Raw genomic sequence first — 13,952 nt, 5'->3', positions numbered from 1 at the left:
CAAAAATATCATAAGAAAATAGAATATTTTTGCTAGGTAATAAAATGTGAATTCCTTTGAAATATTTACTTCTAGACACTTCATCTCAATCCAATTAGAACAGTCCTTAGAACATCACAAGGGAATGACATATTCTGTTCCAGGAGATTTTTCGTGGCTACTGTTTGACACCCCTCAGTAACTTATTTGTTATTTTTTTTTCTCTTTTATCTTCTCTTTTTTCTCCTCTTGTTCAATCTTAAGCTTTCTTCTCCCCATAAGCTTTAAAATATTTATATTAGTGTATGTATGGGAGTCATAGTGTATTTATTATTAATGAATTAATAATATCCATTATTAATGGATCATTAGTATTTGCTAGCTAGCCATTTACCTTCCCTTTTGTGTTTCATTTTCCATACTTACCATGCAATCGGGTAAGCCAGAGATGGCAAATAGATTTCACTTTGTGTGCCACATCTAAATAGATAGCAGTGGTACACTAGGTTCAGAGAATAACTGGAAATCCTATCTTTGCTGAATAGAAAAGAATCTATGAGCATCCAGGTATTTGGGGTGGGTAGTTGGGAAGGTGACAAATCGTGGCAAACATGCTATATATTTCCCATAACTGATTTAAATTGTAGCCAGTATTGAATATTTTGGTACTCAATTAGTTGAATATAACAATAGGATATGTTTTTCTGGTTTAGTCATACAAGTTTTGGGATACCCTACAACTGCTTTGTTATTCTGGATTGCAATGTATAATAATAGACTTGCATTTACTGAATGCTTATTCTGTACTAGGCACAGTTTTACATATTTTACACATGTTAATTAGTGTTATTATCTTCATTACACAAATGATGAAACTGAGGGATGGAATTTAGATAAAAACATTTCCCTTTCCTTCAACACATACTTGCTTTAGACCAAAGTCTGTGAGTAAGTGGAAGGCTCTGTATGCAAAGACATGTAACATTCTATTCTTCCTGAAATGGTTAATTAAATGTAAGATGTATTTTTTAGAATTGATTGCAAGTCATTAATTCACAAGCCAGACTAATATTCTTTGCACCTGAAGAAGATGCCTCAGTTTTCTCAAAATCTCTGTTGGTCAGACACTTGGGAACCAACTATGAAGTTGATTGATAAGGTATGAACTCTTTCAAGTTGTCATATTAAAAAGGTCATTATGACCAGTCACCAATTCACTTGCTGAGAAGAAAGTTTGATATGAGGCATAACAATCACTTTTAAGTCTTGAATTTGCATTTTTTTTCAGAGTTTTGCTCCTCCTAGATCATCTGAATGAAGGGCTAATGAACTTTCTGTATCTAAGTTTAAAATTGGAGTTGCTCTTCTTGTCTATCAAAAGCATGACAGATTTAATGAGCTTGATATCATTAGGTGATGGTCAAACTTGCCAAACACTTGAAGCAATAAAATAATAATTAGCAGCATTATTTTCTGTAATTTAATGCATTAATTTATGATAATTTAAATCATGTATTATGAAAATGGGAATAAAAATTATAATTTAATCTGCTTAACCAATCAGATAAAATAAATTTGAGTTGCATTTTTTCCTTTTTTAAAAATGAATTATTAATTCTACTGAGATTGTGTCATAAGATGACTCATAAGCTTTAAGAATCATTAATTAAGACAATGCCAACGAATTTTTGAAAAATATTCTATAATTTCAGAAGTTTTATCTGTGAGATTTCTGACCTTTTAATGGATATAAAATAAGTGAAGCTTTTTTTTTCTGTGTGAAGAATTGTTATTTTTTAGTTGAAATTATTGTATCTTTACATAAGAAGTTAAATGTGAAGCAATAATACTTATAATAATTACCTACCTTAAATGACTTTATCTATAATAATGTCATTACAAATACATGATGTTCTTGTCTGAAGAACACAGACCATTGGCAAATTCAGATATCCAATATCAGCTTAGGGAGTTTTTAGGTACAGAGGACTAGTAGCACTGCATTTATAATAAAAAGTTATTTAATAAAAAATAAGGCTGAAGCCTCACTCCTTCAGTGCCTTCAGCAAAGTTTTTGGCTTCAGAAGATTACCTTCCCAGGCAACTTGTCTTCCAGGCAAAAGTCGTTTCTCAATTGAAAGTCTGCAGGGAATAGAGGAAGGAAATCTCTTCATTTTTGTCAGACAATGCAAAGGGAAAAAAAAAAAAACATTATCTGGATAAGCACCCTGGCAAGTTTATTTAATGGTCTCAATAGAAATTTAATAAACTATTTAACTAGTTATGCTAGTTGTACAATTCTTTCATTGGCATTTGGACGAATAATACAATCATGTTTTCTAGCATTATTGGAAATAACATTCAATTTAGGGTCAGTAATTCCTATTTCTGGGCATGAAATGTCAAGTCCTATGACTTTCTAGGTGTGTTACATTAGCCAAATCATTAATCACCTCATTTTTCAAGTTATAAATTTATAAATTTATAAAATATATAAAATATATAAAATTTATATATATTTATAAAATATATATATATAATTTATATAAATATAAAATTTATAAAATATAAAATTTATAAATTTATAAAATAAAGACAATATTATACACACAACCTATTTCATGGCATTTTTGTGATAATCAGATAAGTCTAAATATAGGAATGTGCTTTATATAAATAGTAACTTCTCACCAATTAATGGAATTCATCTGTGCATATACTGAGATACTGTTCATAAAATTAAATAGAAGTACAATTATTTTAAATATAATAAAATATAAATATCTGAAAGAAAGACTCATATGTCAAGCTGGCAATTTACCTTAGCATGAACTCCTGGAAAAATTGTAGTGGACAAAGCACTGTATACTGTGTGAGATTGAAATCCATAAAGTCTCAAAAAAATCACTTAGTAATCTGTTATGTGACTGAGAAGTGAAAGTGACTTAAAAATTTTTATATTGTCTTATAGTTTTTCAAAATGTAAAATCATGGCTCTCATGAAAATATAAACTGAAAATATGTCAAAAAATTTTTCAATTCATTAATTAATGAGGGAACTTGTAAGATGTTAAAACTGGTTCAAAGAGTATTTGAGGAACCAGGTATTTTTAGGCAGTTTTATAGAGAAATGTTATGGCATTAAGAATGTCAGGATATGATATAATACTGTTTGAAGTTCTACAGGAAAATAAACCCTACCATTTGGAGTTATCTTTTCCTCCCAGAGAGAATTTATTTGCATCTGTACAAGTCTGCAACTTCAATAAGTGTGGTACCTTTAATAAATAGTAAACAGGTGAACAGAATTCATTCTGTAAATCTTTGGGTGGGCCTGTTTCCCTGATCGAAATTGAAAGGACATGCTTCTCACTTTTATTTACTTATTTCCAATTTGGGAATATTTTTTCTTAACAACTTATACTTTGAACATCTTCCATATGATGAAATATTCAATAAAGTATTTTAATAACCAATTGACATTTCACTGTAAATAATGATATAAAATTATAATTATAATTGCATGCATAATAATAGTAAATATTCCTAATAGACCTTTAATATACTGAGTCTTGATAAATTAGGGTTATACCAATAGGAAAATAGGCATAGGACATAAAAAGTTCTCTTCCTTCAGAAATTTGCTCAAAATGTCACCTATACAGTATGGCCTTCTCTGACCATTATACTTAACATGGCAATCTCTTCTTCTCCCCACCATAATTATCTCACATCACTCCTTATTACATTTCTATGTTTTATTTTTTATAATATTTATCAAGTTCTGATGTATATATTATATATATTCATTTATTTACTGGGCCTCATCACTATATTTTGAGAAAGGAGTCTTTTATCTTTGTTCACAACTGTATTCTCAAATTTTAGAACAATGACTGACACATAGGGATTGTTTAATAAATAGTTTGAGTAAACAAATTTGTAAGTGAACAGCAAATTTATTATATATATGACCAATAAAGATATATAATATTAAAATATGTTGATGTTCAATTTATTATTTTTTTTTCCTTTGACTTTTAGTTCATAGTGATTTCTGACTTGTAGAACTTATATATTTTTAATTATTAAAATTCAAAATGTTCTTTATTATTTCTTCCACTTTTTTATGTTTAGAAAGTCCACATTAGTAAAAGATCTGGAGGCATTTCCTATCAGATGTTAGAGCTAAGAATTTAGTATATGCAATCAAGTTGATTTCATGAATCAGTACTGGAGAAAAAATATCAACTAATAACAAACATAGCAGATTCCAGACAGATTTAAGAATTAAATATATTATAGTTAATGAAAAACATAAAACATAATCAGAAAAATTTGTTACTATTTATCTGAACTTATATTAATTTCATTTTACACACTGTTATCTTGGAATAATAGTCACTTTATTTTCAGTTTTTGGTCCTTAAAAATAAAGCTGCAATAAATATTTTTGTATATATATACACTTATAAATTGATACTTAACTGGTCAGTTTCTCAGTGAGATATTAAAATACAAAACATCCTACAGCTCTGCCAAAGATAAATTCTGCTACTATTTTATATTGGAAGGGGGTAATATGATATCTCACTGTCAGTTTAATTTGTAGTTCATTAACTTTTAGTAAATTTTAGCATATTTTCATATGGTGGTTTATCATTTTAATTTGATCATCTATGAAGGGTCTATTTATACATTTCCCTTGCTGTTTCATTGAGTCTTTAAAAGTTTTCTTACCACTTTAAAAGAATTACTGTTTTCCATATCCGTGAGTGTGTTTCTGTTTTGCTATATATATTCATCTATTTAATTTTTAGATTCCACATATAAGTGACCATACAGTATTTGTCTTTCTCTGTCTCACTTATTTCACTAAGCATAATATTCTCTATGTCCACCCACTTGCTACAAATAACAGTATTATACTTTTTATGGCTGAGTAATATTCCATTATATATATACATATACACATATCACATCTTTATTCATTCTTCTTTTGACGGACACTTGAATTGCTTTCATAACTTGGCTCTTGTAAATAATGCTGCAATGAACATTGGGGTGCATATATCTTTTCAAATTAGTGATTTTGTTTTTTTTCTAAATATATACCCAGAATTGAGTTGCTGGATCATATGTAGTTCTATTTTTAGTTTATTAAGGGCACGCCATACTGTTTTCCATAGTGGTTGCACCAATTTACATTCCCAATAATGTGTAGGAGTGTTTCCTTTTCTCCATATCCTTTCCATAGTTTGTTATTGGTAGACTTTTTTTTTTTTTTTTTTTTGCTGTACACGGGTCTCTCACTGTTGTGGCCTCTCCCATTGTGGAGCACAGGCTCCGGACGCGCAGGCTCAGTGGCCATGGCTCACGGGCATAGCTGCTCCATGGCATGTGGGATATTTCCAGACTGGGGCACGAACCCATGTCCCCTGCATTGGCAGGTGGACTCTCAACCACTGCGCCACCAGGGAAGCCCAGGTGGACTTTTTGATGATAGCCATTCTGACCAGTGTGAGGTGATAATTTATTGTCGTTTTGATTTGCATTTCTCTAATAATTAGCAATGTTGAGCATCATATGCTTGTTGGCCATCTGTATGTCTTCTTTGGAAAAATGTCTATTCAGGTCTTCTGCTCATTTTTAAATCAGGTTGTTAGCTTTTTGATATTAAGTTGTATGAGTTGTTTATGTATTTTGGTTATTAACCCCTTATGGGTCATATCATTTGCAAATATTTTCTTTCATTCTCTAGGTTGTTTCATTTTATTGATGGTTTCCTTTGCTGTGCAAAAGCTTTTAAGTTTAATTAGGTCCCATTTGTTTATTTTTGCTTTTATTTATTTTGCCTTAAGAGACAGATCCAAACACTATTGCTGCAACTTATGTGAAAGAGTGTTCCACCTATATTCTTTTCTAGAAGTTTTAGGGTTTCATGTTTTACATTTAGGTCTATAATCCATTTTGAATTTATTTCTGTATATGGTGTGAAAACCTGTTCTAATCTCATTGTTTTACATGTAGCTGTCTGGTTTTTCCAGAACTACTTATTGAAGAGACAGTCTTTTCTCCAAATGTATATTCTTGCCTTCTTTGTCACAGATTAATTGATTATGCAGCTTTGTGGTATAGTTTGAGGTCTGGGAGGGTGATACCTCTAGTTTTCTTTTTTTTTTCAAGATTGCTTTGGCAATTTGGGATTTTTGTGTGGTTCCTTATGAATTTTAGGGTTATTTTTCCTAGTCTGTGAAAAATTCCATGAGTGTTTTGATAAGGATTGCATTACATCTATAGATTGCTTTTGCCCATATGTCCATTTTAAAGGTATTAATTCTTCCAATCCAAGAGCATGTGATTTCTTTCCATTTCTTTATATCATCTTTAATTTCTATCATCAATGTTTTATAGTTTTCAGAGTACAGGTCTTCTACCTTCTTGCTTAAGTTTATTCCTAGGACATAATTATGATACATATTTTAATTTATAAATTAGGCACAGTAATATATTAATCACTATAACTAATATAAAATAGAAGATATAACAATATGCTGTAATGAGTTAGGTGAATGTGCTCTCTCTCTCAAAATATCTTATTGTACAAATTTAATGCCTTTCTCTCTCTCTTTTTTTAATTTTATTTATTTATTTATGACTGTGTTAGGTCTTCGTTTCTGTGTGAGGGCTTTCTCTAGTTGCGGCAGGTGGGGGCCACTCTTCATCGCAGTGCGTGGGCCTCTCACTATCGCGGCCTCTCTTGTTGCGGAGCACAGGCTCCAGACGCGCAGGCTCAGTAGTCGTGGCCCACGGGCCCAGCTGCTCCGCGGCATGTGGGATCCTCCCAGACCAGGGCTTGAACCCGTGTCCCCTGCATTGGCAGGCAGAACTCTCAACCACTGCGCCACCAGGGAAGCCCAATGCCTTTCTCTCTTAACTAAGCACTTATAGAACACTATGTTCATAACTTTTGCACTTTGAGGTGTGACAGCAAATCTAGCACAAATTTCTTCTTCGTTATTCAGAATTTTACAAATAAAAGTTTCATTCCTTAACACAATATTGTAAAGCAGCCATACTCCAATAAAAATTAATATTAAAAAAAGAAGATTCATTGTTATCATAGATATTAGCAACCTTGACATATAATTTTCCTTTGTTTCCTTACTATGTCAAGAACTTTCACCTTCTCACTTTAAGGAAGCACTTTATGACTTCTCTTTGACATATCTGAATTGCCGTCATCACTACTTTTGTGCTTTGGGGCTATTAGTAAGTAAAATAATTGAGTTACTTGAACACAAGCACTGCAATACCTCAACAGTCAATCTAACTGAGATAGCTAAGTGATTAACAGGTGGGATACACTGGACAAAGGAATGACTTGTGCCCCAGGGATGGATGGAGAAGGATGGTGTGAGATCTCATTGAGCTACTCAGAATGGTGTGCAATTTAAAATTTATGAATTGCTTATTTCTGGAATTTTACATTTAATATTTTCAAATTCTGGTTGGCCATGGGTAACTGAAACCATGAAACAGGTTACCAAAGATAAGGGGAAACTATTGTATATACTTATCAGCCTCCATCCCTCCCTTTCCCATCCTTCAGGAATGGTGGATTATAGTCTTCTCCTGAGGATCTAAAGTTGAAAACCAGACCAGAAGTGTTGCTTGGTGCAGTGATTAACTATGGTTTTATGGAGCCTGAGCTCTTCACACTGAACTTGTTCAGCACTCCTCTCCAAGTTTGTCTTTCGGCTCTGAAAAATTCACATAACCTGAGAAGCCAGTACCCCCAGGTGAATAAGACCTCACAGACCAAAATAAAAAGAGGCCTAAGGAGTAAAGCTACCTCAGAAGAAAATACTATACTGTTTTTAACAAATGTATATTCAAGCATGTATTGCTCTAATTTTATATCTCATAGATTCTTACATTGGTTAACAAAGTATTCACAACATTTGAATTTTACATGTAGGTCTTTAGATTTTCTTGTAAGAATAAAAAAATTAAACTATAATATTTAATACAGCTGGAATTTATTTTTATTTCCTCTGTAAGATGGGGGTTTCATTTTTATTCATTTCTACAAGGAAAATCATGTATGCCACCATAATGTATAAAATAGTCTATATTTTATTACTAAATCTAGCCAATGCCATTGTCGTATATTAGTTTCTTAAATGTCCTAGACTCTATAAAATAATGATTTGATCTTATGATACAAAAGGTTATAGTGCATAGCTATTCTGCCAAATACTCTATAGAATCATTTTTTTAAATTCCCTCCTTACTAATACACATACCACAAAATTCTATTTAAAATTGCAATGGAGGCTTCCCTGGTGGCGCAGTGGTTGGGAGGGAGTCCGCCTGCTGATGCAGGGGACGTGGGTTTGTGCCCCGGTCCGGGAGGATCCCACGTGTTGCGGAGTGGCTGGGCCCGTGAGCCATGGCCGCTGAGCCTGCGCGTCTGGAGCGCCTGTGCTCCGCAACGGGAGAGGCCACAACATTGAGAGGCCCGTGTACCGCAAGAAAAAAAATGCACTGGACTTGCCCATAGATTTTAAAGTATTAACACATTCACAATATGCAACCCAATCAGAAATGGAGGTAGTTACCCATCTTACAACAATTCTCCTGGTAGCCATGTATGTTTTGCCTCTTTCTTTGGTGACTTTTTCTCTCTCCTTCCACAACCTAGTTGACTCAAATTCCCTGTCTGTAGTGGTAGTTAAGGAAGTAGCTATCAAGGTGGTTCTATCAAACACATTCCCACTCATTTTACAAACAGAAATTGATGGAGAAAATCTCTTTCCTCTCTGTTTCTGGAATAGTAGGGCTATGAATCTGGTGCCTGTGGCAGCCTTATTCCTACTAACAGGAAGAGAGAAAGGACAGAGAAACAGAAAGTCCTGACTGCCTTTGAGCTCCTATTTCCTATCATTTCATTATTCTCTGTCATGTAGTTTGGATACATCTATTGGATACAAACTAGTATGTTTCCCGTTTTTTGCTTAAGTTTGTGGATACTGTATCTTTATCACTTGTTACAGTGTTTCAATGAATCCTCATTTATTTAATATAGTATACCTTTATATATTTAACATTGTGTAAATGTCTAAAATGTTTTCATATCTTCAAACTACAAATTAGTTTGAGTTTTCCTCATTTAGGTCTTAGATATTCCTACCATACAATTCAGAAATTCCACTTCTGGGTATTTGTTCACAGAAAATGAAAACATTAATTTGAAAAGATATATGCACTCCAATGTTCATTGCAGCAGTATTTATAATAGACAAGATATGGAAGCAACCTAAGTGTCCATTGACAGATGAATGACTGAAGAAAAACTGATACACACACACACACACACACACACACATATATATATATATATTATACACATACACACACACAGACAATGGAATATTACTTAGACATAAAAGAGAATAAAATCTTGCCATTTGTGACAACATGGATGGGCCTAGAGGGTACTATGCTAAGTAAACTAAGTCAGAGTAAGACAAACACCATATGATTTTACTTACTTGTGGAATATAAAAAGAAAATAATAGAACAAATATAAAAAAGAAGCAGACTCATAGATACAGAGAACAAACTAATGATTGCCACAGGGGAAGCGGTTAAAGGAATGGGTAAAATAGGGAAGAGGATTAGGAGATACAAAATTTCAATTATAAAATAAATATTATGAGAATGTAATGAACAGCATAGGGAATATAATCAATAATATTGTAATAATTTTGTATGGTGACAGATGGTAATTAGATTCATAATGGTGACCATTTTGTAATATTTAAAAATATTGTATCATGTTGTACATTTGAAACTAATATAATATTGTAAGTTAACTATACTTCAAAAAAAAAATGAGGACACTTAAATGGCAAAAAAAACTCTGGTTTTTGTAGTAAAGTATCAAATTGTTTGTGGTTACCAAAAAAGAATTAGGAGAGTCATGGAATTTATTACCTCCTTCAACATTGAATAAAGCACAATGTGTCCTCTCAAAAAATAAAATAAAATACACATATACATCTTATAGACCATTTTATTTGCTTCACAGATATTAAGATTTTTTTTACAAATTGAAGGTTTGTGGCAAACCTTAGTCAAGTAACTCTATTGCTGCCATTTTTCCAACAGCACTTGCTCACTTTGTGTCACATTTTGGTAATTCTTGCAACATTTCAAACTTTTTCATTATCATTATATTTGTTACATTGATCAGTGATTTTTGACATTACTATTGCAGAAAGATTACAACTCACTGAAGATTCAGATGATGGTTAGCAATTTTTAGCAATAAAGTACTTTTTAATTAAATATATGTACCTTTTTTAGACATAATGCTATTGCACAACTGACAGACTACACTATAGTATAAACATAAGTTTTACATGCACTGGGAAACAAAAAAGAATTGTGTGACTAGCTTTATTGTGATATACGCTTTATTTCCATGATGTGTATCTGAATCCACAATATTTCTGAGATATACTTGTATTATACATTTCTTAATAAAAATGAGAAATAACTATGGATAGATAAATAAAAATTGAAATAGAGGGGAAGGAGGAGAGAGAGAATGGAGAGAGGGAAACTCTTAAGAAATTTTAATAATATTTTGTGTAAGAGAATGCATCTAAAAACAAATGAACATGATTTATCAGGATATATATTTGTGATAACAGGAGAAATAAATTGTATTTTTAACTCTATGAAACAGTAGATCAAAATGAGATAATAAGATGACAGAAGGAAATAAAAAGCTAAATTGCATAATTATGAGAAAAAGTTTGAGGTGAAACAGTACTATAAATTATTCAAATTTAGAATCACTAGTGGTTAAACAGAGAAGTATTATAAAATGTAATCAGTGGTATAGAGGAAATGTTTCTAAATAGACATTGATGTTTACGGAAATTTTTAAATATATTTAATTTGTTAAGAACAGGAAAGCAAAAATATATTAAAAGATTTATAAGGTAAAGAAAACACTTGTATCAGACACAATTTATGAACTTCCCCAAATTCACCCAGTCCCACTTGCCTCCTGAGCCCATCCACTATGACCATTATTCATCTTCTAACACCTTCGGCTGTCTCAACTTCCCCTTGGGTGATAGTTCGGTTTCAGCACAATCATAATAACACCTTCCATAGTGAGGATTGTAAGACCTTTTGTGCCCAAAACCAAGCTTTTGAGCTTGGTTCACCCCACCTGTTTTGGAGTCAGATTGAGCTTCACCTGATATGACCTGTATGTCTGAACAACCACCTGTGTTGTCTTGTAAAGCTATGGCCAGCTTAGTAATAAATTACTTTGTCTTTTCCCTCTTTCCTTCTCTATCACTTTTATTCCCCCTCAATGTCACCTCCATAGGATTGTACAGTTCCTCCACTAATAACGTGTTAGGACTTCAGCTTTGTCTGAGGATCTGTTTTCTAAGGATCCCAGGCTAAAACAACTTTTTCTGAAATGATAGAGAAAATGAATTTACTATGCAAGAGTATACCAAGTTGCAGGAATAATCAATATAGAATGATAAACACCAAGATATTTCCTGGTGAATTTACTGTGATTTAAAGAGCAAAAAAATGACTCATGAGTATCTAAATTAAATATATATATATATATATATATATATATATATAGAGAGAGAGAGAGAGAGAGAGAGAGAGAGAGAGAGAGAGAGAGAGAGAGAGAGAGAGAGAGAGAGCTTATAAGCAAGAGAAGTCAGCAACATTCATGCCATATAGTGGAATACTATTTACAGAGTTCTCCAGGGAGAAAAATAAATTCTACTCCATTTTATACCAAGGGAGGTTTTTATTAGTATATGAAGACAACAAATATATTCTTAATCATTTCCAACTAATTCCACCTTTCAGAGTTTTATAGATACACTTGCACCTACATGGAAAAAATATATAGAAAAATTATTTATTTAGCCATTATTACATCAGCTATAGCTAATGTTTAAAAAGCATAAACTCAAGATAAGAAACCCCAAGCAATATACAACTACAGAAAGAAAAAATGATATGTATATATGTTTGGACATTCTAAAGAGCAGAATGAACCCTCATCCAAAATTTGGTTTGGATGTTGAGGCTGATGATATCAGATGTGTGAGCGTGTGTTGTGTAGAGCATATTTTTATGTGGTCATTCCTTTTTTACATTATTTTATTATTATAGATTCATAAGAGTTCTATTTAGTTCTTTAATATCTTTTGTTTCTTTGCTCTTTATGTGCATGTTTTTCTTTATGTCCTTAAACTTATGGCACATTTTTATAATAGCTGTTTTAATATATCATATACTAATGACATCATCTCTGTCATCTCTGCCATGTTTTTCTCTATTGAATAATTGTCTCATGGTTTTACATCACATAATGTTGCTTCTTTACACATTTAGGACTTTTATTGAGAGTGGCATGCAAGATATTGTGAATTTTGCATTGAATGCTGAGTTATCTTTTTAATTTTTAAGGAGTATTGGTGTTTTCTGCAGGAAGTTATTTTGAGACTCACTTTTAAGTCCTTTTGTGGTAGGTCTAGAGAAATCTGTATTCTAGGGATAATTTAACACCACTTCAAAGACTTGGCCATTCCTCTAACTCTCCGAAAGCCCTAAGTATTCATTAAGGTGCCCCAGTCTCCCTAGAGGGAACACAAATGATTCTTTCTCCTATGTAAACTTTATGAATTTTCTAGATCCCTGGAAATTGTTCTGAACTTAGAATTTGTTCTTTGTCATTCCCATAAGATTTCACCCAATGCATGTACAGATTAGTATTCAGGCAAATACTCCCGGGGGCTCTATGGAGATTTCCAGAACTTTGTCTGCCTAGACCCTACTTTCTGGAACTCTTGCCACAAAATTGTGCTGCTTTAGCATCTTTGTTCTGTTTTTTGTATCCTCAACACAGGAAGAATTCTGGGATCTGGTTGTATAATTCCTACTGTGCTGCAGTCCAGAAATTTCCTGAAGGCAAAAGTCATGGGTGATGTTAGGGCCCACCTACCATAATTTTTTTCACTCCACTCAGGAATCACAGTTCTGTATTGCCTATCATCAAATGCCTAAAAATAGTTGTTTCTTATATGTTTTCTTGTTTTCTAACTGTTCACAGTGGAAGAGTAATTCTGGACCCTGCTACAATCTCTGGTCAGAAGCAGATGTCTCCACTCTCCCCTGGATTCATTTTTATTGTTAAGAAGTCATCTTTCAATCTAAGTGGTAGGTAAAGGTTTTACATATTTTGTTCTGAGATTTACTTTGCCTTTTTGTTTTTTTGAAGTTTTATTTTAACATGTCTAGGAGAGGTTTTTTTCTTATTTATTTTGCTAGGAATGCATTGGGCTTAGTGAATTTATAAATTACTGTTCTTCAGCAATTCTGAATCATGCAGTCATTATATATTTTGGATATTATCCCTCTCATTTTCTTTCTTGTTTTAAAAAGAATATAATTAAATATAATATTTTTTGCTATATCTTCTACATCTCTTACCTTCTTATCTCTATTTTATATCTTATTGTTTATATATTATATCTGGATGCCCTAACCTTCAGTACACTAATTGTCTCATCTCCTAGGTCTAGTGTACATTAGTATTAATTGAATTACTATATTTTCAATATTTCAAATTTCTATTTTGTTTCCTTTTCAAGCCTGTCATGTCACTTCTTGTATCTTTCAGATTTGTGCTGAATTTCTCAAGAATGAATTACATGTATTTGAATCTTGTATGTATAGGTTATTTCAAAAATAGTCTATGATTGAGATTTTCAACATCTGCAGTCTTTGTGTGTATACTTTTGTTGTTTTGTGTTTCTATTTGTTCTTACTCATGTGATTTTCTTTTCCTGGCTATCTTTGACTTGAGTGTGAAATATTTGAAAAATTATTTATAGAAATAATTTGGAACT

This window comes from Lagenorhynchus albirostris, chromosome X (genome assembly GCF_949774975.1).
Source record: "Lagenorhynchus albirostris chromosome X, mLagAlb1.1, whole genome shotgun sequence".
Lineage (NCBI taxonomy): Eukaryota > Metazoa > Chordata > Mammalia > Artiodactyla > Delphinidae > Lagenorhynchus > Lagenorhynchus albirostris.
The sequence above is the reverse complement of the archived record's forward strand: the minus strand, read 5'-3'. Positions refer to the sequence as shown.